The 27,451-nt window shown below is 40.5% G+C and overlaps 2 long non-coding RNA genes across 3 annotated transcripts; both read right to left on the bottom strand.

The window, feature by feature from the left end:
* Window positions 1-5,852: 5,852 nt before the first annotated feature.
* On the bottom strand, window positions 5,853-9,119 carry LOC110908719. Of its 2 annotated transcripts, none has more exons than XR_004879142.1 (9): window positions 9,090-9,119; window positions 8,785-8,909; window positions 8,222-8,289; window positions 8,043-8,119; window positions 7,895-7,959; window positions 7,312-7,684; window positions 7,034-7,229; window positions 6,349-6,404; window positions 5,853-6,216 (listed from the first exon to the last, which is right to left on the bottom strand). It is a non-coding gene; the product is annotated as an uncharacterized LOC110908719 (long non-coding RNA). The 2 variants fall into 2 exon arrangements; XR_002574828.2 differs by having other exon boundaries at window positions 7,034-7,189.
* A 61-nt stretch (window positions 9,120-9,180) lies between these two features.
* On the bottom strand, window positions 9,181-9,839 carry LOC110905614. The gene is made up of 3 exons (XR_002573273.2): window positions 9,663-9,839; window positions 9,299-9,564; window positions 9,181-9,209 (listed from the first exon to the last, which is right to left on the bottom strand). It is a non-coding gene; the product is annotated as an uncharacterized LOC110905614 (long non-coding RNA).
* Between the last annotated feature and the right edge of the window lie 17,612 nt (window positions 9,840-27,451).

Raw genomic sequence — 27,451 nt, 5'->3', positions numbered from 1 at the left:
AAGATGTACCACGATATTAAAACCACGTATTGGTGGCCCAGCATGAAGGCCCACATAGCAACTTACGTCAGCAAGTGTTTGACTTGTGCGCGAGTCAAGACAGAATATCAGAAACCTTCAGGCCTACTTCAGCAACCAGAGATACCACAATGGAAATGGGAGCAAATTTCCATGGATTTCGTTACTGGCTTACCTAGATCACAGCGCGGAAACGATACTATATGGGTGATCGTGGATCGACTCACGAAATCCGCACACTTTCTGGCAATCAAGGAGACGGATAAGTTCTCCACTCTGGCGGAAATATACCTCAAGGAAGTTGTTTCGAGGCACGGGGTGCCCACTTCTATCATCTCTGATCGAGATGCACGTTTTACTTCGGAACTGTGGCAGGCAATGCACAAGTCTTTTGGCTCACGTTTGGATATGAGCACAGCGTATCACCCACAGACGGACGGGCAGTCCGAGCGAACTATTCAGACCTTAGAAGACATGCTTCGCGCTTGTGTAATCGACTTTGGCAACAGCTGGGAAAGGCATCTGCCACTCGTAGAATTTTCGTATAATAACAGCTACCACACCAGCATTAAAGCTGCTCCGTTTGAGGCATTGTACGGACGTAAATGCCGGTCACCCCTCTGTTGGGCAGAGGTGGGGGATAGTCAAATCACTGGTCCAGAACATGTGGTAGACACTACTGAGCGGATTGCTCAAATACGACAACGCATGGCGGCCGCTCGTGACCGTCAGAAGGCATACGCCGATAAGGGCAGGAAACCACTTGAGCTCCAGGTTGGGGAGCGGGTATTACTCAAAGTTTCACCCTGGAAGGGTGTGGTCCGTTTTGGTAAACGCGGCAAACTCAACCCACGGTACGTTGGACCTTTCGAAATTCTTGAGAAAATAGGCAAGGTGGCCTACAGACTGAAATTACCAGCAGAACTCGGGGCAGTTCACAACGTTTTCCATGTGTCAAATCTGAAGAAATGTCTGTCAGATGAGACGCACGTAGTTCCTCTGAAGGAACTTACGATCGACGAACAGTTGAAATTCGTCGAAGAACCTGTCGAGATCACGGACCGGGATGTTAAGGTCCTCAAGAGCACTAGAATACCTCTTGTTCGAGTTCGTTGGAACTCACGTCGCGGCCCAGAGTTCACCTGGGAGCGCGAAGATCGGATGAAACAAAAGTATCCCCAACTATTTGAGAACAGTACAAACGCTACTGAGGCTGAAGCTACGGAATTTCGGGACGAAATTCCAGATCAACGGGGGGTGGATGTGACACCCCAGGATAACCGGGAAAACCTTGCAACCTAACTAGCTTCCTCAGTGAGTGCCGTCAAATTTCGGGACGAAATTTCTTTCAACTTGGGGATGATGTGACAACTCGAAATTTAGAACCTTTCGTTGTAACTTACTTGTACGTTATGTGACTAGTTAAAATGATAACGTGAACCTTTTTATGTGATAGGTGCTTGGTTATGTGTGCATTTGTATATATTTGTGTACGTGTTATATGTTACCCGAGAACCCGACACGAAACAACAAAGAACCCGACTCGAGACCATGAGGTCTCGAGTGGACTTGGGCCGAGAACCTTTGGCCGGTTGGGCCTTTGGGCCATGAACCCCCACTCGAAACCCACTAAGGGTGCATCATTTGGAACTTGACTATAAATACACCACCCTTAGTTAACTTTGCCATTTGTTGAAACATTTCACCCACATACTCTCCTACTTCTATCTCTCACTTAAACTCTAGAACACAAACACCCCATCATTCTCGGATCTTTGGACTTGGATCGGCTCACACACACACCCGGTTGGAAGCTTTTCACACACCCTCGAAACCCATAACCGGTTAGTGTTCTTGATGTTTTGTTGAATGTTAGTGTTAATATGTTCATGTTATGTTTGTATGGTGAGATTATGTGATAATATGGTAGTTAACTTAGTTATGCATGATGTTTGAAAAGAAATCGGTTCATGAATGTTCTTGTTATGTGTTGAAATTTGCATAAATGCTTGATGTTAAAAATGGGTTCATTGCATGTTAAAAAGGTGAATAATGATATTGGTTACACTTGGGTTTGGATCCGAAAAGTGGGTGTTTAAACTAAACAAATCGGCTAATGAACATGTTTGTCATATAGGATGCATGCTAGTAAATCGTGTCTTGATGATTGTTCTTAGTTGTGGTTGATATAAGTGTTGAAAATGCTATGAACTTGATGAATATAAGTTTGAATATTTGAAGAACACTTTGAATGATAGTTGAAGATTGAAAACCCTTGTGATTTTGATCCATCTTTGACTAATAGCCTGATTAGGAAAAATGTTAGTGGATTTCTATTGGTTATTTCCGGATTTGGGCCTGATTATATTGTACCATAAATCTGACTATCTGCATCAACACGTGAACTTGAAAATGACTGCTACCGACTCGCAATCACCCGGTTGCGACTCGCAACCACAGCGTGATGACTCGAGACCACGCGGTTGCGACTCGCAACCATAACAGGACAAGCCGAGACCACAGGTTACGAGTCCCGTTGCGACTCGAGACCTCAGCATGATGAACCGAGACCATGGTTGCGACACCGGTTGCGACTCGCAACCATCCATGATCAACACACAGCATGACTCGAGACCATGCTTGCGAGTCCGGTTGCGACTCGAGACCACACTTTGGGCCTTAGTTAATGGGCCAGACTGATGGGCTTCTGTGTTAACTGCTTTTACGTGTTTGGGCCTAAGTAGTTGGGCTGAACTTGTGAACCGTATGTGCTACGGTTGACTGTTAACTGTTACTGCTAAACGTGCTTGCCAAACGTGTTGAACATTTGTGCACTACTTGGTTCGAATCTGATTATACGTGATATCCGTGATTAGGACGTAACTGACTACTTACGACTTGACTGATCTTTCTGTGATTAACTGCCGAGCAAACCGAGGTGAGTTCACACCCTTTACAAAGCATGGGATTCCCTGGGTCGGGAACGGGGTTAAGGAACGTGGATTCCTCGTCTACCTTGGGTAGGACGTCAGTGGTTCAGGAATGTGATTCCTCGTCCGGATGGACGGATAAACGTACTAGACTAAAACTCTATCACGAAGTCCCTCCTTTTTGTATCGACTAATCGCCGGGCCAATGGCGAGCGGGTCATTAGTTAGATAGCGCTATTTAGGTCTGACAAGCCTCACACCGTGCCGCAGAGGACGGGCGTGAACTAATGGATCTGGGGCACGTCAATGATGATAGACATTGATGTTTTTCAGGGCACATAAACATGACTACAGTCAGCAATCGATACGGTAACGAGTCTAGTATACACATGGGGTAGCCCCCACGGCTGGAGAGCCAGATGATGTACATGGGGTAGCCCCCACGGCCGGAGTGCCGGAGTAACTGGGAACGAACATGTCATGTTTTCTTATAAACTATGGGGTAACCCCCACGGCAGGAGGCCAGAAAAAGTAAACTGTTTTCGAAACAACTAAAACGAACGCCCACCCGTGAACTCACTCAACTAGTTGTTGACTCGTTACTACATGCTTTGCAGGACCATAGGTACTCAGTGGGAGCTTGCATGGAGGAGGATCGTTGTGGGACAGGAATTGCTACAAGACTATGTTAAACTTGAAACTTTTGGAACTTATGTTATAACTTTAAACTTATGCTTCCGCTTGCAACTTAAACTTTATTGTTTTGAAACACCAATCGTATTAGTTAAACTTTTATAATCATTATATGCTTGTTCAGTATGATTGGTGGCTGGATCCTGGTCAGTCACGCCTCCATGCGGTAGTACTCCGCAGGTGGGATTTTGGGGGTGTGACATTAGCGGTCCCCTATATATATATATATATATATATATATATATAACTTTTAAAAATTTTTTGGGCCTTATATTGATTTGGGTCCTAATCGCAGGCACTTTCTGCACTTCTAATAGACGGCCCAGGCTTTCATGTTGTATATTTTTAGTCCATCTTAACCAATGTACTATAATGTAAAATTATACAAAATTTTATTGCCAAATATTATGTGATACCTTTATATACTTGAATCCACTTTTGAAAAAAAAAAAATCATATATTCTTTTCTAAACTTGAATACGTCATATTTCTTGAAACCATACTTTAAAACCATATATATTTTATGCACTGCAAACAATGTTTAGAAAAAAAGTAACATATTATAGATTTAGAAGATGGTATAAAATTCTTGATCTTTGTCAAAGTATTTTACAAATTTATTATATATTTTATAGTAGACAAAATGTAAGAATTGGTTAAAACGGCACAAGGACATGTGCTTGGTTAAATTGGCATTTATAAATACGTGGGGTCAAAGGATTAATTTTTGATCTACTAAAGCGGCTTTGAGGGGACTTTGAATTATTTATGGGCTTTTCTTTATGCATTATTGCACCTACTTAAATGACTTGGTAAATGTTTACCCACGATTTCTACGTGCCATCATATTATCTCACCTATCTAAACCAAAATATTCGGTCTATTGAAGAAAAATTTCACACCTATGCATTGCAAGTTAACAAAAGTCGTCTAAATAAATGGTTTTCAGTACTTTGACCCAACCAGTTATAAGTTATAAACATTTTTTTTTTTGAAATTTAACTATTATTCACAAACTACCCACAAAACGAGGGCGGCCAAACAGCCAACAAAACCGCAAACAGAGATGCATTATATATATATATATATATATATATATATATATATATATATATATATATATATATATATATATATATATATATATATATATATATAGTCTAAGTATCTATAGAAAACCCACTTTAATTTAGAAAACCCGGGAAACTCAAAGCTCCCGATGTTATATACATGTTTTTAAGGGTTTTGGGCAAAAAAAAATCAAAAAAACGCCGAGTAGATATTTAAAAAAAAAATAAACAAGTTTTGGTGTAACACACGTTACAAATATTTCAGATGAATGTAACATGTGTTACACTAAAATGTGTTTATTTTTTTTTTTTAAAATATCTACTTTGCGCTTTTTTGATTTTTTTTGCCCAAAACCCTTAAAAACATGTATATAACATGTGTAAATTTTTTCAAAAAAAAAAAAAACATCGGGAGCTTTGAGTTTCCCGAGTTTTCTAAATTAAAGTGAGTTTTCTATACATCTTTCACCTATATATATTTTTAACGGAACAGAGATGCATTATAAACATGATCTATAAACCAAGTTATAGGTTCAAGATGCATTATTAGCAGCGAAAGTTTCAATAAAATTCTTATGCTATGTTTAGGGGATCTAACAACATTAACAATGGAATCATCGTCTTCTTCTATAAATAGTTTAACTTAAATATACATTTATCCTTCAAATTTTGTTTACTTTTTTCAAAATCCTCCATATCTGATTTTATATATATATATATATATATATATATATATATATATATATATATATATATATATACTAGTCGTTTACCCGCGCGATGCGGCGGGAACATATCACTTAGGTTAGTGAGTTTAGGGCTATGTACGGGGATATAGTTTCCGATGTGGCGTGCGACAATGATGGTGGCAGTGTAGCAGAACGTGAGGGTCGGTTGCGGCCTTCTTCAGTGGCGGAGATTCAGCGTGGTGCGCCGATTGGTGGTTTCATGATGGCTGGTGGTTATTGTGTGACGGCCGATTACTGGCTTCAGGATAAAACAAAGAAAGTTGTGTGATTCTAGATTACAAAGGCTAATATGTAAAAGAGGAGTGTTGTATGGCTTTTAGTCGTAAACAAAACTTACTTGGTTGTACATAAAACTTATTTGATGACGATGAAGAACAAAGCAAGAACCAAAATCAACATAAACAACATTACTTACATTACATATAAAAAAGTAGCTTACACCACATGCATGCCACATGTTTCTAGATTCAAACTTGACCTGGAACTCCAAAGCTTTTATTCTAAGTCCCAGGTTCATAAAACATTACATAATTAAAACATACATAATTAAAACAGTAACTCCAAAGCTTTTATTCTAAGTCCCAGGTTCATAAAACATTACATAATTAAAACAGTACAACGCAGTGATGATAAAACCATGCTTCTTGTTAGCAGACAACGAGAGAGACCCTTTCCTGTAATGACGTGTAGATCAGTTTAAAAGTCAGGGCGCACGTTGAGGCGTGAAGCCATTTTCTGCCCCAGTTATTTGTCAGCCTGCAAGAATACCAGTACAAATCAAGTACACATTTTCAACCCATTTACTTATAAACAAGTCAATCGAGCCAAAATCAATGTAGTCTTAAAACATGTGACATTGTTTCGCATCAGGAGGTATAAGGTATGTACCTTGTAAATATATCTCCATCAAACAGGTATTAGATGCCACGAAAAACCTGTTAAAGCTTCTAGACGAAATAAAGTTTCATTAGTGTACCAAATTCAAAAAACTATAATACGGTAGTAAAGTATCTATACTTTAAGTTTATAACATTTGGAATATATTAACTGGGGTAACCTTAACTACAAAAAAACACTAAAAAGTTCTCTCTTATTTACCTTCACCTATTTATTCAATTGACAATAGTTATACACATGAGGAAACCTCCACCAATTATTTCAAGTGACAATAGTTATTATACACATGAGTTGTTCCGGACTTATTACTATCTAATTATAAATTGTTTTATTTAAATTAAGTCTTAAAAATAAAACATTTTGACTTTTAAAGTCAAACTTGCAGAGGTAAAAAGAAGTGTGAAAACCCCATGGGATGGAAGAGAAAAAAAGTATAGTTACTTTTTCATTTACATATTCTTATAAGCTTATCATTTTCTATTCTCGTGAGACAAAACAAAGGGTAAGATCCTAGTGTATTATCATAAAATTAACTTTTACTAATCAAGACCATGAGTTCGAATCTGCGAGATGAAAGTGGTTATTATTCGGCACTCCGATACAAGCTCTCGCCTTTAATTACACCTAAATTTATATAAATAATAGAAGCTAATGTTGAATAAAACAAAGGCAATACCCTTTGTCGTATAAACTGGATTTGATGATCCTCTTGTTAGGTAACTTGCTATGCATTCCACCAGCACTTTGTCGTTTATGAGTGCTTAGACGCCATAAAACTGGATTTGATGATCCTCTTGATTATCTTTGTCTCATGCGAACCAATATCTTCAAACTGAAAAAATAAACAAATAGGTGTTGCTTAGCTTGGGTAACTGTAAATTAGCAAGAGAAAATAAAACTGTTAGTGTCATAAAAGCCACTAATACAAGACTATGCAAACAAAAAAAGACATACCTGCAACAAGAAGTTATAGCTCAGCATCTACAGCAGTGCAACAGTAGGTTGAGTTTTTCTCTTCTTTGGAGTTGTTCTCGAGATCCATGCATATAGATCCACGCATATAAAACAAGCCGTATCCCCCCCCAAAAGAAAAATTAAGTTTTAACTACCAAGACGGCCTATAAGAAGAACATATATTGAAACTGTCGGGCAGCAGAGTCTTAATCCAAACCAACACATGCCACCATAAAATTTTAGAGACCAAACACTCGATGAGGAGATGATCTGCGGTCTCGTCCAGAATGCTCCAAATTTAGCATTTCCAGTCTCCAACGATGGATTAACGCTTTGTAAATAATCATATATTAGAATTCCGAGGAATAGAACCCTGCATCCCACCACCAATATTTGGTGGCTCGTAAAAATATTTGTTGACATGAAGAAGGTTAAATATATAAAGTTTAAAAAAAGCAAAATAATTATAATGAGCATATAGAAAAGGTAATCCCTGGGACTGTAACCGATGACCAAAGTAACACCAGACCACCTAATGTAGGGCATCACCTAGCTAAATTATTATTAAAAGCAAGGAAATAACCTCGTTTCTCCTGGCTTGGGTCTCTTAGGGTCAGCAAATTGAACAATCAACGGCTGTTTACAACCCTAAAAAGAATGTAAATTAATGAATATCAACAACTGTTGGATTAGAATGCACAACCATAACAGACTTATATTTTCTTACTCACATTCTATAAATTCCATTTAAGAGCATTTTATAGCTGCCATTGCCACATCTCTATTTGAATATTCAACAAATCCACATCTGTCAATATATAAAATAAAAAAGAGGCATACAACATGTAAAAATAAATGATGGGCCATTCAGAAAAAACAAACACTGAGTCACAAAGTAATGAAGACAAACCGCGACTTTGCTTCAATCTGTCCCGCACAAGAATTGACATCATCAACTCGAACGTATGGCAAAAATATCTAGTAACAATATCTTTGCATTATTCTCGTGCATATATAAATTAAAAATGCACAACAAGCATGATGTTCTACAATATATCTAATAATCCCAAGGACCCAAACTCTTTTCTCAGATTTGTCATGCTTCCTAAAAACATATATTAAGACATGTTTCACTACTATAAACTTGGTTTTGAAAAGCGTGGAGCACTCTGAGATGTTTAGGTCCCAAAAGATGAGGCGCGAGGCAAGAGATAAGAGCTTCACGTACGTGAGGCATTGCTCTATGTACAGCCGGACTCGTATTTCTCTCATCTCCTTTATATATTAGTCTTCTTATCAAGTAAGTCGCCATTCATAACGTCTTCTGCACGTATGCTTGTTTTCACAAACCAGCCTCTTACAGACTCCAATTCAGACCCATATGTGCATAACTTGTCACATCGCGCCTCAGAGGTGCTTTTTAAAACCAATACTATAGTTAAACACATAAAGAGAGAAAAAGGGATGGGATACCTCCAACAAAAAGGTTGCTGGAAGAGTGGCGCAAGGCCATCCACCTGAATAAACGCGATGTCGGAAACCGATTCACACCCAACATTATGTGCTTGTTTTCAATCCAAATAAGGGAGCAAAGAAACCTAATAAACTCAAGTTAGCAATAGTGAAATTAAGATTGGTTTGCAGTCAGAAATCCAACTCTTTTATTGGTAAACACAAATATGCTTAAAATCAACTGATGAGGTAAACTATTACTAAATATCTGTACTATCGGAAGAAAGCTTTACACTTTCTTGCCTGTAAATCCATATAGTGATTACCTTCCCCCTTCAGATCTGCAATAAACAACTCTAAGATCGTTAAATAATTGAAAAAAAAATAAGATAGAAACAATTTTGAAGCACAAATTACATGAACAATAACCAATGCTACTTGAAACCCTGTAAAAAAAATAGTTTCATCAACAAATATTTTAACCCGAAGACATGCAATTCTTCAAATCTAATAATCATGATGTGCAAAGGCTTACAGTTTCATTCTTTCATGAGGTTAGTTCCCCAGGATTGTGTATCTCCACTGCTCCATCTTCATCACACACACGAATCCAACACCAACACACGAATCAGACACGAATCAAAAGCCGAATCCCCATCGGTACTAAACCAGACACACGAATCAAAAGCCGAATGTTGCAAAACGCCAATAAAAGCCGGAAAACGGAACCAGGAGGTCAGACACACGAATCAAAAGCCGAATGTTGCAAAATGCCGATTAGAGAAAAACCCAGTGGATCTTCTGTCAGATTTGAGAGAAAATGAACGATTCAACACAAATAACAAACATATCAGACTCGAATAACAAACAAAAAATTTAGATGTGGTTTAAAACGGTACCTAGAGGTCAACCCCACTGGATCTTCTGTCGGATTGAGAGAAAATGAACGATTCAGGGTTATTGAAACCCTAGATCTGGAAATCGCCTGGGAGAGAGAAAGCATGGAGTTGGGGGCGGATGAGATCTGGTGAGATGTGAGTTGTGAGAGAGATGAGAGAGAAGGAAGGGGAAAGGTGGATCCGTGTGAAAACAATATCACTCGTCAGATCACGATCCGTGTGAATAAGTGAAAGGAAATGGACGGTGATGATGGATCCGGGTAAATGCTAAAAGTTTTGGAGGGGCATAATTGGAAGTGTAAATTATTTTGTGCTTTAGAGGGTTGTAAACCATGCTTTAGAGGTGTTTGAAGGGAATTTTTATGGACTTTAAGAAGTCCTTTGGATATGCTTTATAAAGTAGTATAGATATATATAATTGCGCTAAAATAAGAAGCACCTCGAGTTGTAAGAACCGTAAGAACTTTTTGATCCGGGGCGAGGTGGACCAAATTTTTTTTTCATAAACGTAGATGCGTGTATTATAGACACATTTGTAAAAAAAAAAAAAAATTCAAACAGAAAATGTCGTGTGTGTAGTTTTGAGCACCACAAGTTTGTGTTTACGGGTACCGTAAATTTTCCGGTACCCGTAAACACAAACTCGTGGTGCTCAAAACTACACACACGACATTTTTTTTTGAATTTTTTTTTACAAATGTGTCTATAATACACGCATCTACGTTTATGAAAAAAAAATTTGGTCCACCTCGCCCCGTACAGTGTAGTTCTCACGGTTCTTACAACTCGAGGTGGTTCTCATTTTAGCGGCCCCCTATATATATACATACACAGAGGATAATGATCGGTTAGGAACCATCCTTTATTGCGAGAACCATGAGAACCAATGTGAACACAACAAAAAATAACTAAAAAACACACAATTTTTTTTATTATTTAGAAAAAAAATCACTATATTTCATTCCTAAAAAAATTCGAGTAGCAATTTATCTATGCACATGTGCATATGTATCATTTATTTGACAAATTCCGTAATACATTACCAGTATTAGACAATTGCATTTTCATTTATACTACCATCCGTAATACAATACTTTTTACATTAACAATATTAAAAATGCACATATGCATCTATGTGTATGAACATGATATAACGTATTTTTGGTACACTACTTTGAATACACTTTCCTTTTCATCTATATACCATCCATAATACACTACCATTACCTCCTACGTACTACCATTACCAATATGTATAATATTTTTCACTTTATGCACATGTACATCAACACCCTTCATACCATACTAAACAACATATTAATTCATCAAGTGATAAATATAACCAAGCCATCAACCACTAGATATAACTAACAAAAAACATGTATATGGGTCTACTTCATCATTCAAAATCACAAACTTTTTGTACCAAAGCACGTTATATGATGTTCATACATATAGATGCACCTATACATTTTTAATACTGGTAATGTAAAAAGTAGTGTATTACAGATGGTGATGTAAATGAAAGTGTAATTGTATAATACTGGTAATGTATTATGGAATTGTCAAAGAAATAATGCATATGCACATGTGCATCCATAATTGTTATTCGAATTTTTTTATCGACGAATATAACGATTTAAAAAAAATATTAAAAAATTGTGTGTTCTTAGGTATTTTTTGTGTTCACATTGGTTCTTACAATAAGAGTGGTTCTCAAATGAATGAACCCTACCAATATATATATAGGGAGAAGATCATGCGAGAACCAACTCTTATTGTGAGAACCGCGAGAACCAATGTGAACATACCAAAAATGCCTAAAAATAGCTAAAAATCACACAAAATTTTTTTTTTTTTGAATTTTTTAATATTTTTTATAAAAAAATCGCTACTTTTCGAAGCAAAAAAAAAAAATCTTTTTAAAAAAAAATTTTTTTTTTGGCTTCTAAAAGTAGCGATTTTAACATAAAAAATATTAAAAAATCCAAAAAAAATTTTAGATTTTTTTTTTGATTTTTTTAGATTTTTTTTAGATTTTTTTAGGTTTGTTGGGGGTTTAGTTTTTAGCATTTTAGCTGGGGGGGGGGGGTTAGGTTTTTGGGGGGTGGGGGAGGGGGGTGGGGTTAGTTTTTTTTTAGGTTTTTTTTTTAGATTTTTTTAGCATTTAGCTTGGGGGGGTTTAGGGTTTTTTTTTTGGGGGGGGGGGTGGGGGTTAGGTTTTTTTAGGTTTTTTTAGGTTTTTTTTAGCTATTTTAGGTTGTGTTCACATTGGTTCTCAAGGTTCTCACAATAAGGGTGGTTCTCGCATGAGCCCCTCCCTATATATATATATATATATATATATATATATATATATATATATATATATATATATATAGGGAGCCGCTAAAATGTAAACCACCCCAGTTGTAAGAACCATGAGAACCACTTTCAACCAATAAGATTATGCCAACCTAAAGGGTGTTTTAGTCATTTATCCCTTTTGTCAAATCTCTCTCTCTCTCTCTTTATTTAAAAAGATCAGACTCTCTCTCTTATTTTGTCTCTTTTATTTCTCTCACCTCTCCACTCTCTTCCAAAACCCATTCCTTCAAAAAAAAAATCACAGAGCTTCAACAGCCACTAATTTCTCTCTTTCCTCAAAGTTGTTCAACACCCATCTTCCCTCATATATAACCGGCGACGGGCTGACGGCAGCCCCCTCCACTTGTTTAATAACCGGCGACTCACAGCTGCAGCACCGCCCTATCTGCTGCGAACCGATGAATGACCAACCTCCACTACCGTCGGCGGAAAGAGATCGAAGGGCAGGGGGGAGAAACGACGGCGGAGGCGTCGTTGTTCCGGCGGCCGTCTGCAGCGGCGACAGGTGATGGTGGTGGCTGCAGCTACCCCCATCATTTCTCCGGTGCCAAATCTTCATCATCTACCTATGATGAGACAGACTCTGTTTCCCCCAGAAGCACCGTCGGCGACCCCTCCTTCCCCGTCTCCGGTTCCATCCTTCACCGTCTCCGACTCCGGTGTATGCCGCCGTCGTCTCCGGTTCTATCCTTCACCGTCTCCAACTACTCTCCCCTCTGACCGAACATTATAACCACCGTCTCCGGTTCCCTCCTTCACCGTCTCTCTCTTTAATTGAGTTTTTTTTGGGGATTTTGTGATGAAGGATTGAAGGATGTTGCGGTGATTTTATTGGTGGTTAAGGCGATGCTGGTGGTTGAGGTGTACACGGACATGGTGCCGGTGGTGCCAAGACGTGGTGGATGGTGGGTGACCGGGACGTGGTGGATGGTGGTGCCAAGATTTGTTGGTTTGATCTGTCTGATGTGTGTGTTCTTGAATCTGATGGTGCTATGTTGGGGGTTTGATTTTGATTTGTGTGTTCTTGAATCTGATGCTGGTATTTTGGTTCAGGTTTGTTTTCGACTGTTGATTTGTTGGGTTTGTTCTTGTTGATTTTTTATCAATGATTTTTGTTTTTTCTAGTGATTTTTGTTTGATCAGTGACATATGTTTCTTGATTTTTTCTGTTGATTTTTATCAGTGGATTGTGGGTTTGATATGTTGGTATTGATCTGTTGGTTTAGATCTGTTGGTATTGATCTGTTGGTGATTGGTGTTCTTTGAATCTGTGAGTTTTGATACGATCGATTTTGGGTGGCGATGATGCAAAAAAAAAAAAAACGTAGATTTTCATGACGATGGCGCGGCAAGGACGGCGGAGGGTAGATTTTTTAACCCGCAACCCCACTTTTGCAGCCTTTTGATTATCGGATAATCTGAGTCAAACCCCTTTTTTTTCGATATAAACTTTTGTTTTGATGTTGTTAGTTTTTTATTATTTCCCCCTAGTCGATGATGATAACAATATATCTGAGACACCTCCCGAGTTTGCGATTTCTGCGTGCGTTCGTTTTTGCGTAAAAAGTTTTGTAAAAAAAAGTTATACCGTAAACTTTTTAACATAAAACGTAAACTTTTTAACGTAAAAACGTAAAACGTAAAACGTAAAAGTTTTACGTAAAACGTAAAAGTTTTACGTAAAACGAAAAAAGTTTAACGTAAAATGTAAAAACTTTTACGTAAAACGTAAAACGTAAAAAGTTTAACGTAAAACTTAAAACGTAAAAAGTTTAAAATTTTTAACGTAAAACGAAAAAAGTGTACAAAATGGGCGCGTTAAAAAAAGTGAAAAAAACGGCGCGGTAAAACGGCGTGTAAACAACGTGTAAAAAAATTGGCGCGTTAAAAAACGCGGAAAAAACGGCGCATTTAAAAAAACCGACGCTTGAAAAAACGGCACGTAAAAACACGTAAAAAAACGGTGCGTTAAAAAACTTCGAAAAACGTAAACTTTTTAACGTAAAACGTAAAAAATTTAACGTAAAACGTAAAAAGTTTAACGTAAAACGTAAAGCGTAAGTTTAACATAAAATGTAAAACGTAAAGCGTTAAGAAAATGACGTTTGAAAAAAACGGCGCGTAAAAAACGTGTTAAAAAACGTTCAAAAAACGGCGCGTAAAAAACTTGTAAAAAACGGCGCGTTAAAAAACGTGGAAAAAACGGCGCGTAAAAAACGGGGCGTAGGAAACGGCGCGTAAAAACATGACGGTAAAACGGCACGTAAAAAAATGGGGCGTAAAAACGGCGCGTAAACGGGACGGTAAAACGGCACGTTGAAAAAACGACGCTTGAAAAAGCCCGGCGTGCAACAACCGGAGCGCAAAAAAAATTGTCTTCTTAAAAAAAACGGTGCGACACCTGAAAAAGCCGGGCGTAAAAAACAGGGTGTAAATAAAACGGCTGTTCAAAACATTTTTTTTAAAACAAAATCTTAAAAAAATTATTATAAAAATGTTATTTCAAAATATTCTTTTAAAAGAAATTGTTTTTTAATAAATAGTAATTAATGAATAGGACAAAAATGACAATTAAATATAATATATATAAAAAGACAAAAAATGCAATGTCACACCCCCAAAATCCACCCGCGGATAACACCCGCTTCGAGGGCGTGACTGACCAGGATCCAGCCACCAATTATACTAAGCATTGGTTAATATTAAAGTAATACTTACTAACCATAAGATTAGCAAATATCAAGTTCAGAGTTTAAGGTTTCAAGTTTAAACAGTAACGAGTAGCGGAAGCATAATTAAATAGTTTTAAACAGTGTTCATAAGGTAAGCACAATAAATGCCCAACACACGGGCAGACGACCACTACACATCCCAAGTAGCTGCTCCAGTCACTGGCCACCTGCAAAGCATGCAGTAAAGGGGTCAACAATAATGCTGAGTGAGTTCACTAGTTGTCCAGTTTTAATTACCAAAAACTTGTTTCACCAGTTAATATATCCGTTTATACATGCCATGGGGAGCTACCCCAAAAGTTAGCGACTAAACTGTTTTTCCAATACCGAACACTAGGTAACCGTTTGCGTTTCCGCAGGATGCCCCGATGTCAATGTTCTATCATCATTGACGGATGCCTGAGTCCATTAGTTCACGACCGATCCCATACCATGGCACGGTGTGAGGCTGGTAAGACCTAAATAGCGCTATCAACTAATAACCCGTTCGCCTGGCACCGGCGACTAATCGGTATTATGTAGTAGGGACTTGAGTGATAGAGTTGCGTTTAGTGCCGTTGATTGCATTCCGTATAAACAGTAATTAACTACAAAGGTTTCCCAATACAAGGGAAGATAAAGTAAGTTTGTTCCCAATAACTAGGGAAGGAATGTAGACGGTATCCCCCTTACAAGGGGATAGGGTTGTTTTAGTCTCGTGTCCCAAACCACCGGGACGCATGCTTTTAAGTTGTGAACTCACCTTGGGTTGCTCGGTATGATACGTTACTTGGTTAAGCTCGTTGGTTACCACGTCCTAGCATGGTTACCAAGTATGGGTCAAGTCGGGTACAAGTAAACACGTATAGCATGCACGTATACAAACAGTTAACAGGCAGAAATACAAACAGTAACATATATACATACAGTAGCAGATCAAAATGAAGTCCAGTCAATAGGAGGCCCAACAGTTGAAGCCCAAAACAACAAGACAAACAGTCAAGGCCCAATAACATAAAACAGCCCAGTCGAAACTAAGGTGGTTGCGACTCGCAACCGAGGTCTCGGTCCATCACGTTTTGGTTACGACTCGTAACCGGAGATTGCGACTTAGCAGGTGTGGTTGCGGCTCGCAATCAGGTTTGATGCGTGCTGATTGCGACTCGCAACTGGGAGGTTTCGACTGGTCATGTGTGGTTTCGAGTAGCAACCAAAGGTTGCGACTCGCAACCGTGATAACGTGCATGGCAATCCCTTCTAGAACCTGCAGTGTACGACCCAATGGAATTGCTATTTCATGAAATCAGTGTTCTAAGCCACTAAACATGTCTGTTGGTCGGTTTGTGCACCAATTTGGATCAAAATCAGCATATTTGAAAATATTTTGCAACATTCAAACTGTTCTTCATTTTATCAACATATTCAAGAAATATCTCATAAGCAACAATCCTATTTTCAGCAACTATAATCATCATCAGTAACATCACCATTTAAACCCAAAAACTATGCCTAAAAACATCTAACCGGACCCTCATTAATAACCGGACAACAAAAATCCGAAACATGTAATCAATAACACCTATCATGAACTTCTAACCAAAAATCATAATAAATCGGATATCATACATTTCATGATCATTCACCCTAAATCGTCTAAGCAAGCTTTTTAATCATCAACCATCATGCGAAAAGATCATTTACCCAACCATTTATATCATATATCATCATCACACATTCTAACATAAAGCAAAAATCATGGTAAACACATAAGACACACTAACCGGATGATGATGTGGTTGGTCCGAGAGCTAGGATTCGAGAGTTTCTTGATGTTGGTTGGCCCGAGAGCTTGGTTCCGAGTAGGAAGAAGGTGATGGTGGATGTTGGTGTTAGTAAGGGTTTTAGGGTTTAGTGTGAGAGATGAGAGTGTGAGAAGAGAGTGTGTAAAATGGTTAAGGGAGGTGGGGTTGGGTTTATATAATGTACCGAGTTGGGCTAGGGGGGGTTTCCGGGTTGGGTTCTCGGTTACAAGGCCCAAACGGCCCAAGTCTCGAGTCGGGTCTCGGGTTTGGTTGTGGTTTCGGCTCGCTAATATAACACACGTATATATATATATATATATATACCACAAATACATATACATATAACACAAAAGTTCAGATTTTTATTCGATAACATATATACACGTAAGTTACATCACAAAAGGTTTCCCGGGAAAATCCGAAGTGTCACATTATCCCCAAGTTTTAGGAACTTTCGTCCCGAAAGTTAAGGCAGCCACTGTCAAGCTAGTGTAAGTGAAAGCGTTTCAACGGGGTGTCACATCATCCCCCCGTTAGTTTGGAATTTCGTCCCGAAATTCGGCTGTAGCTTCAGTGTTGGGGTTTTCGTTAGGGAACAACTGGGGATACTTGTGCTTCATCTGGTCTTCCCGCTCCCAGGTATACTCTGGGCCACGTCGCGAGTTCCAACGAACTCGTACAAGAGGTATCTGGCTACGTTTGAGGATTTTGATCTCTCGATCAGTGATCTCAATCGGTTCCTCAGTAAAGTGTAGCTGTTCGTCAATCGTCAGTTCCTTAAAAGGAATCACAAGTGTTTCATCCGACAAACACTTCTTCAGGTTGGATACGTGAAAAACGTTATGTACCGCACTCAGTTCTTCAGGCAGGTTCAATCTATAAGCGACCTTACCGATCTTCTCGGTAATTTCGAATGGTCCGATATATCGTGGATTAAGCTTGCCCCGTTTACCAAAGCGAACCACACCCTTCCAGGGTGAGACTTTAAGTAGAACCCGGTCACCGACCTGGAATTCCAATGGTTTCCTACGCTTATCAGCGTAGCTCTTCTGACGGTCACGAGCTGCCGCCATGCGTTGTCTGATCTGGGCAATCTTTTCCGTTGTTTCTACCACCATCTCTGGGCCCGTGATTTGACTATCACCGATTTCTGCCCAGCAGAGAGGTGACCGGCATTTACGACCGTACAATGCCTCAAAAGGTGCTGCCTGAATACTAGTGTGGTAGCTGTTGTTGTAAGAGAACTCCACTAGCGGTAGATGCTTCTCCCAATTCTTGCCAAAGTCGATCACACACGCCCTAAGCATGTCTTCTAGGGTTTGGATGGTACGTTCGGACTGTCCATCCGTTTGCGGGTGATAAGCAGTGCTCATGTCCAAACGTGAGCCAAAGCATTTGTGCATAGCTTGCCACAATTCCGAAGTAAATCGAGCGTCTCGGTCTGAAATAATCGAGGTTGGCACTCCGTGCCTCGAGACTACTTCCTTTAAGTAAATCTCTGCCAGGGTAGAAAACTTGTCTGTTTCCTTAATAGCCAGGAAGTGCGCGGACTTGGTCAATCGATCTACTATTACCCAAATAGCATCATTTCCGCGTTGAGACCTAGGTAGCCCTGTAACAAAATCCATGGAAATTTGCTCCCATTTCCATTTCGGGATTTCTGGTTGTTGGAGTAGACCTGCTGGCCTCTGATATTCTGTCTTGACTCTCGCGCAAGTCAAACATTTGCTGACGTATGTTGCTATGTGGGCCTTCATACCAGGCCACCAATACGTAGTCTTCAAGTCGTGGTACATCTTGTCCGAACCAGGATGTACGGAGTAGCGGGATTTGTGGGCTTCATCCATCACGAGTTCACGTAAACCTCCAAAGAGTGGAACCCAAATGCGTCCTGTTACATAGTAAGCACCATCTTCTTTCTGTTCCAATTGCTGTCTCGACCCTCGCAGAGATTCAGCCCTGATGTTTTCCGGCTTCAATGCTTCAACTTGAGCATTTCGAATCTGGGTAGGGAGGTTAGACTGGATGGTAAGTTGCAGTGCTCGCACGCGCTTTGGTACGGTGTCCTTTCGGCTGAGGGCGTCTGCCACGACATTGGCTTTGCCCGGATGGTATTTGATGGCGCATTCGTAGTCATTCAAGAGTTCGACCCATCGACGTTGTCTCATGTTCAATTCCTTTTGCCTAAAGATATGCTCGAGACTCCTGTGATCGGTGTAAATAGTGCACTTGGTACCGTACAGGTAATGTCTCCATATCTTAAGAGCAAAGATCACTGCTCCCAGTTCCAAATCATGCGTCGTGTAGTTCTTTTCATGCGTCTTGAGTTGTCGAGAGGCGTAGGCAATAACTTTCTCACGTTGCATTAGCACGCAACCGAGCCCATGAATAGACGCATCGCAGTACACCACAAAGTCGTCAGTGCCGTCAGGCAACGAGAGAATAGGAGCGCTACAGAGGTTATCCTTAAGTCTCTGAAAAGCAGATTCCTGCGCTGCATTCCACTTGTAGGCGGCGCCTTTCTGAGTAAGAGTCGTGAGGGGTTGTGCAATCTTCGAGAATCCCTGAATGAATCTGCGGTAGTAGCCCGCCAAACCCAAAAATTGGCGAACTTCAGTGGGAGTCTTAGGCGTAGGCCAGTTCTTTATCGATTCGATCTTAGCGGGGTCGACATGAATTCCGTTTTTATTAACTACATGGCCGAGGAAATGGACTTCTCGAAGCCAGAAGTCACATTTAGAGAATTTGGCGTACAGTTGCTCCTTGCGAAGGAGTTCCAGAATAAGGCGTAGGTGTTGTTCGTGCTCCTCTTGACTTTTCGAATAAATCAGGATGTCGTCGATGAACACAATCACAAATTTGTCGAGGTAAGGCTTACATACGCGGTTCATAAGATCCATGAACACTGCCGGCGCATTGGTCATTCCAAAAGGCATGACGAGGAACTCGTAATGACCATAACGAGTCCTGAATGCACTCTTGGAAATATCTTCATTACGAACTCTCAGCTGATGATAGCCCGATCGCAGGTCAATCTTTGAATAGTAGCTCGATCCTTGCAACTGATCGAACAGGTCGTCGATGCGCGGGAGAGGGTAACGATTCTTGATGGTAACCTTGTTCAACTCACGGTAGTCGATGCACATTCGGAATGTGCCATCCTTCTTCTTGACAAAGAGCACTGGGGCTCCCCAGGGTGATGAACTAGGACGGATAAATCCTTTATCCAATAGTTCTTGTAGTTGCGTAGAGAGTTCCTTCAGTTCTGCAGGGGCTAAACGGTACGGTGCACGAGCTATGGGTGCTGCTCCGGGAGCTAGCTCGATTTGGAATTCGACCTGACGGTGAGGAGGAAGTCCAGGTAGTTCCTCAGGAAATACCTCGGGATAGTCGCGTACTACAGGAAAATCTTCAATCCTCTTTTCCTCTTCGTGGGTGTTGGTGACAAGTGCTAGGATAGCGGTGTGCCCCTTTTGTAAACATTTCTGGGCTTTTAGAAGCGAGATAATGCCTGCGACCTCTCCACCTTTGTTGCCTTTGACGATGAGGGGTTGACCAGAACGACGAGGTATACGAACTGCTTTCTCTTGACAGAGGATCTCAGCGCGATGTTTGGATAACCAATCCATACCAATGACGACGTCGAAGCTTCCAAGTTTGACAGGGAAAAGATCGATACTAAACGTATGGCCAGACAATTCTAGGGTGCAGTCGTGGATCACATGCGTGGCCTCGATGTTCTTACCATTAGCTATCTCGACGATGTGCTTAGAACTTAATAATGCGGGCGAGTGCTTAAGTTTCTTACTAATGCGAAGGGATACATAACTGGCATCGGCACCGGAATCAAATAACACAGAAACATAACGATCATCAAGTAGGAACTTACCCGCCACGACGTTGGGATCGTTCCTTGCTTCTCCAGCTCCAATCACGAAAGCTCTGCCCCTTGCATTCCCAGCATTGTTGTTTTGCTCATTGTTCCCAGCCCCCTGATTGTTGTTGCGATTCTGATTCAGTTCAGGGCAATCCTTTCGCATGTGCCCTGTTGCCCCGCATTTAAAACATGCCCGGTTGTTTCCCTGCTGCTGCTGCTGTTGGGGTTGTTGCTGATTCTGCCTTGCCGGGAACTGACTTCTACAATCCTTTGCTTCGTGCCCCATCTTGTGGCATCGCTGACACTGACCCTTGTTGCATGCCCCATTGTGGTGCCTGTTACACTTGTTGCACTTAGGGTAGTTTCCCCGGTAGCCACCCTGTTGCTGAGTGCCTTTGTTGTTGTCAGTTTTCCTTTGCTGAGCTGGGGCTTGAGTAGGGTTAGCATCCTTGCCCTGATTTCCATCCCACTTTCGTTTGCCATCACTAGAACTTCCTTCCGCAGCACTGATCCTTTTGGGCAACCTGCCCTCTTCCACAGCCTGATCAGTAAGTTTGTGAGCAAGTCGAACGATCGGCTGAATGGTAGTGTGGTTGGCTGAAGTTACATGGCTTCGAATTTCTGGAGCCAGACCCTTGATGTACAGTTCGATTCTTCGATACATAGGTCGAGACATGTTTGGACAAAGAGCAGCATAGTCGTTGGACAGCTTGGTGTAGGTCTCAATCTCTGACCCAACCATCTTGAGTTCATAGTACTCATTCTCAAGCTTGTGGATGTCATCCCTGTGACAGTACTCTTCCTTGATCATATCCTTGAAATCTTCCCACGCAGTAGCGTTTGCAGTCTCCAAACCAAGCATTTGAATTTGCGCCTTCCACCATGAAAGTGCGCTTCCCTCAGGAGTACCAGTAGCAAACTTCACCCAATTAGCAGTTGGGCATTCACAGACAGCAAAAACAGCTTCGACCTTCTCAATCCAGTGTAGGAGTCCTATGGCACCCTCAGTGCCACTGAACGGAAGAGGCTTGCAATCCATGAAGGTCTTGAAGGTACAAACACGTGGTTGCACAGGTGCAGGCTGACCTGTTGTGAGGAGTGAAGCGAAATAGGTTTAGAAGCGAAAAGACGATGTGGCGGTAGGATCTAAACATCCTAAAACAACGAGTTTACCTATAGGGTGAGCTGCAAAAGCTGCAGCCACAGTGTTGAGCAGGTTAGTAAACTGAGCCTGAGTCATGTTGACGTTTCCTCGTCCGCGTCCACTCATTGTCTTCATAACCAGAAAACATAGTATGAGTGCGTGATAGCGAGAATAAGATAGAAGAGAGAAGATGTATCTATCTAACCAGGCAAACTAGTACGTATAGTAAAGCAGAAAGCATAAGACAATTAAGCAAGTAACTATGGGTCCGAGCTATGAGGTCAGATAAGTCGAGCCTTGTACTTGGAGTGTAGTGTCGTCACGAGTCACGGGTTATAGTCTGGTTTTTCTCAAAAAGATTTTTTTCCCCTTTTTAAAACCAAATTCACTATAACCAATGGCTCTGATACCAATCTGTCACACCCCCAAAATCCACCCACGGATAACACCCGCTTCGAGGGCGTGACTGACCAGGATCCAGCCACCAATTATACTAAGCATTGGTTAATATTAAAGTAATACTTACTAACCATAAGATTAGCAAATATCAAGTTCAGAGTTTAAGGTTTCAAGTTTAAACAGTAACGAGTAGCGGAAGCATAATTAAATAGTTTTAAACAGTGTTCATAAGGTAAGCACAATAAATGCCCAACACACGGGCAGACGACCACTACACATCCCAAGTAGCTGCTCCAGTCACTGGCCACCTGCAAAGCATGCAGTAAAGGGGTCAACAATAATGCTGAGTGAGTTCACTAGTTGTCCAGTTTTAATTACCAAAAACTTGTTTCACCAGTTAATATATCCGTTTATACATGCCATGGGGAGCTACCCCAAAAGTTAGCGATTAAACTGTTTTTCCAATACCGAACACTAGGTAACCGTTTGCGTTTCCGCAGGATGCCCCGATGTCAATGTTCTATCATCATTGACGGATGCCTGAGTCCATTAGTTCACGACCGATCCCATACCATGGCACGGTGTGAGGCTGGTAAGACCTAAATAGCGCTATCAACTAATAACCCGTTCGCCTGGCACCGGCGACTAATCGGTATTATGTAGTAGGGACTTGAGTGATAGAGTTGCGTTTAGTGCCGTTGATTGCATTCCGTATAAACAGTAATTAACTACAAAGGTTTCCCAATACAAGGGAAGATAAAGTAAGTTTGTTCCCAATAACTAGGGAAGGAATGTAGACGGTATCCCCCTTACAAGGGGATAGGGTTGTTTTAGTCTCGTGTCCCAAACCACCGGGACGCATGCTTTTAAGTTGTGAACTCACCTTGGGTTGCTCGGTATGATACGTTACTTGGTTAAGCTCGTTGGTTACCACGTCCTAGCATGGTTACCAAGTATGGGTCAAGTCGGGTACAAGTAAACACGTATAGCATGCACGTATACAAACAGTTAACAGGCAGAAATACAAACAGTAACATATATACATACAGTAGCAGATCAAAATGAAGTCCAGTCAATAGGAGGCCCAACAGTTGAAGCCCAAAACAACAAGACAAACAGTCAAGGCCCAATAACATAAAACAGCCCAGTCGAAACTAAGGTGGTTGCGACTCGCAACCGAGGTCTCGGTCCATCACGTTTTGGTTACGACTCGTAACCGGAGATTGCGACTTAGCAGGTGTGGTTGCGGCTCGCAATCAGGTTTGATGCGTGCTGATTGCGACTCGCAACTGGGAGGTTTCGACTGGTCATGTGTGGTTTCGAGTAGCAACCAAAGGTTGCGACTCGCAACCGTGATAACGTGCATGGCAATCCCTTCTAGAACCTGCAGTGTACGACCCAATGGAATTGCTATTTCATGAAATCAGTGTTCTAAGCCACTAAACATGTCTGTTGGTCGGTTTGTGCACCAATTTGGATCAAAATCAGCATATTTGAAAATATTTTGCAACATTCAAACTGTTCTTCATTTTATCAACATATTCAAGAAATATCTCATAAGCAACAATCCTATTTTCAGCAACTATAATCATCATCAGTAACATCACCATTTAAACCCAAAAACTATGCCTAAAAACATCTAACCGGACCCTCATTAATAACCGGACAACAAAAATCCGAAACATGTAATCAATAACACCTATCATGAACTTCTAACCAAAAATCATAATAAATCGGATATCATACATTTCATGATCATTCACCCTAAATCGTCTAAGCAAGCTTTTTAATCATCAACCATCATGCGAAAAGATCATTTACCCAACCATTTATATCATATATCATCATCACACATTCTAACATAAAGCAAAAATCATGGTAAACACATAAGACACACTAACCGGATGATGATGTGGTTGGTCCGAGAGCTAGGATTCGAGAGTTTCTTGATGTTGGTTGGCCCGAGAGCTTGGTTCCGAGTAGGAAGAAGGTGATGGTGGATGTTGGTGTTAGTAAGGGTTTTAGGGTTTAGTGTGAGAGATGAGAGTGTGAGAAGAGAGTGTGTAAAATGGTTAAGGGAGGTGGGGTTGGGTTTATATAATGTACCGAGTTGGGCTAGGGGGGGTTTCCGGGTTGGGTTCTCGGTTACAAGGCCCAAACGCCCAAGTCTCGAGTCGGGTCTCGGGTTTGGTTGTGGTTTCGGCTCGCTAATATAACACACGTATATATATATATATATACCACAAATACATATACATATAACACAAAAGTTCAGATTTTTATTCGATAACATATATACACGTAAGTTACATCACAAAAGGTTTCCCGGGAAAATCCGAAGTGTCACATGCAATTTTACTTAAATACCCTTTAACAATAAAATATTAAAGACATAATAAGACAAAAATAATTTAATATTACTTTTAACTACTTTTAATCTCATCCATCCATTTTAAAGATCTAATGGCTAGAAAGCCCGCGGTTCTTACAACTGGAGGCGGTTTTCATTTTAGCGATCCCCTATATATATATATATATATATATATATATATATATATATATATATATATATATATATATATATATATATATATATATATATATATATATATATATAGGGTAGGGCTAGATAGAAAACCCTATATATATAAAAAACCCGAGAAAACCCAAGCTCCCGACATTTTTTTTTTGAAAAAAATAACACATGTAATATACATGTTTTTAAGACTTTTGGGCCAAAAAAATCAAAAAAGCACCGAAGGGATATTTAAAAAAAAAAAAACAAGTTTCAGCAATTTTCAGCGAAATTATGTCTTTTTTGCTTAACACGTGTTAGGAGCTGAAATTTGTTTATTTTTTTTAAAAAAATCCCTTCGGCGCTTTTTTGTTTTTTTTGGCCCAAAACACTCTAAAACATGTATATTACATGTGTAATTTTTTTCAAAAAAAAAAAAATGTCGGGAGGTTGGGTAAAAATGGCTTCCCATTTGGGTTTCCAGAGTTTTCTAAGAATTTTAGGGTTTTTTATCTAGCATTATCCTATATATATATATATATATATATATATATATAGGAGAAGGATCCGTTAGGAACCACCCTTTATTGCAAGAACCGCGAGAACCAAGTGTGAACACAACCAAAAAATACCTAAAAAAAAATCAAAAAACACTCAAATTTTTTTTTACTATTTTTTATAACAATTATCCATGCACATGTGCATATGTATCATTTCTTTGACAAATTCCGTATTACATTACTAATATCAGACAACTGCACTTTCATTTACACTACCATTCATAATACACTACTTTTTACATTAACAATATTAGAAATGCACATGTGCATCTATATGTATGAACTTGTTATAACATTAACAACACAAGAAATGCACATGTGCATCTGTAAGTATGAGCATGTTATAACGTGTTTTGGTACACCACTTTGAATACATCTTCCCTTTCATCTATCATACTGAAGAGGTATGGTCCTAATTCCATGCACACATGGCAGGGACCACACCACTTTCCTCGTCCTACATGGCACCTACATCAACAAGCAAATCAAGAAGCTTCTAGAAGCTTCTGGAAGACGTCAAGGTGGCATCGAAGATGCTCCTCCAGACAAAAAGGACGACACGTGTCACCATTAATCGGATGCCATGTAGACCTGCGACACAACCTGGGGGCAGACTGACAGCTGCGGTACGAATTCTCCTGCATAGACAAATAACGGCGCGCCACGTGGACCACTATCCTGACCACAGCAGAGGAGACCAAGAGGATATTCCCCTTGGTCGGACAGTTGGCGCCCGGTAGCAGCTGGCAAGGTCTCTCCTCCCCCCTTCACCCTCCGGCTATAAATAGGACCCTTCATCATTCAGGTTAAACCTTCTCTTCTCCTCACATTTCACCTACAACACACACTATTTTCTCCTCAGAGCAGTACTTATTCTCACGCTGGAGTCCGGTTAAGAGGGAAACCCCCATATTCCCCTCTTAACGAGCTAACGATGTTGCTGTTTTGCAGGACTACAGTCTTAGGCGAGTAGAGAAGGATATTGAACCCACATAAGAGATGACCCAACTAGTTAACCTCGATGTTAACCAGTGTTTCATCATTGGCGCCCACCGCATCTTTTGCAAACCATTTTCATCTCCTTTTTCTTCAAAAACACTCTCTAAATGACTGAACCAAACCCTTCTCCCCATGTAGATGGAGAAAGCTCTTCCTTTGAGCTGCTTAAGGACACGGTTCACGTCCAAAGGCACCAAGGGAAGGGGCCCGTCAGAGAAGGACAAATGACCAACGAGATACCAGATATCTTTTGAAGCACTTCCAGAGTCATCAACCAAACCACAAACAGAGCTACTTTCCAAACACCACCTGGAGTAGTTAACCAACCACCTCCAGAAGTTCCAACACCAAACCATGGGGCCGGTCCTTCAGCACCATCGGGTCAGGCACAGTTGAACTTCTCAGCACTCTTAGGGCTACCTGAAGGAGAAACTCTGGCCTCCTGGTACACCAAGCAAACCGCATCTCTGAACCTTGTCTATGCGCAACTAAGCGCACAGCAAGCTTTGCTCCAAGCGCAAGCTAATCAATCGGCTTTTGTTACTCCACCACAAAAACCACCACGTACCCATATCCCTCAGCAGACGCATGCGTGGAACCAGCAACCTGAGAAAACACCCAACATAAGAAGGCAAAGTGTGCATGATACGCGCGACACTTATGGTGAAACTGAAAGTAACTATGTGCAACACACTCACCAGCAGAAAAAATCAGTACACAACCGACTGGGCCCGCGCAACATAAACGATGAATGCGACAGTTACAATGAAGATGATGACACGACGTATAAGAGAGAAAACATGGTATTCAACAGATTACCACCAAACCATGAGGCGTATAAACCCCACAAGCGTGCGGGATACAATCCAAATGCGGAACATGATTATTCGTTAAGCTATCTCCCAGAAGGCATAGCTGAAAAGTTAAAGTTCACCAGAGAAATCGCAACAGCTGATATCGACAAGGCAAAACTGCCACACAACGTGGGCAAGTACAATGGCTTAACAGATCCTGACGACCACCTCCAAGTCTTTAACGGCGCGGGGTTAGTAGGTGGTTGGACATTACCCACTTGGTGTCATCTTTTCGCGCAAACTTTTGTCGGCGCGGCGCGCGTCTGGTTTGACAGCCTACCTGAAGGAAGGATCAAATCCTGGATGGATTTTAGACACAAGTTTCTCGTACATTTCACCCAACAGCGCGGGCACACCAGAGACCCAGCAGATTGTCTGAACATCTGGAGGAAAGATCATGAAAGTGTTGAAGACTTCATCCCCAGATACAACAAGGAGTGGCTAGAAATCGGGGATGTAGGGGAGAACATGATGCGCGCACACTTTATGAGGGTTGTAAAATGAGATGATCTGATCAAAAGAGTTAAAGGAAGAGATAAAGGTCGCAAAGATTGGGATACT

The sequence above is a fragment of the Helianthus annuus genome, chromosome 14, assembly GCF_002127325.2.
Source record: "Helianthus annuus cultivar XRQ/B chromosome 14, HanXRQr2.0-SUNRISE, whole genome shotgun sequence".
Lineage (NCBI taxonomy): Eukaryota > Viridiplantae > Streptophyta > Magnoliopsida > Asterales > Asteraceae > Helianthus > Helianthus annuus.
Note: the sequence above shows the minus strand (reverse complement) of the source record. Positions and strands in the feature narration are given on the sequence as shown.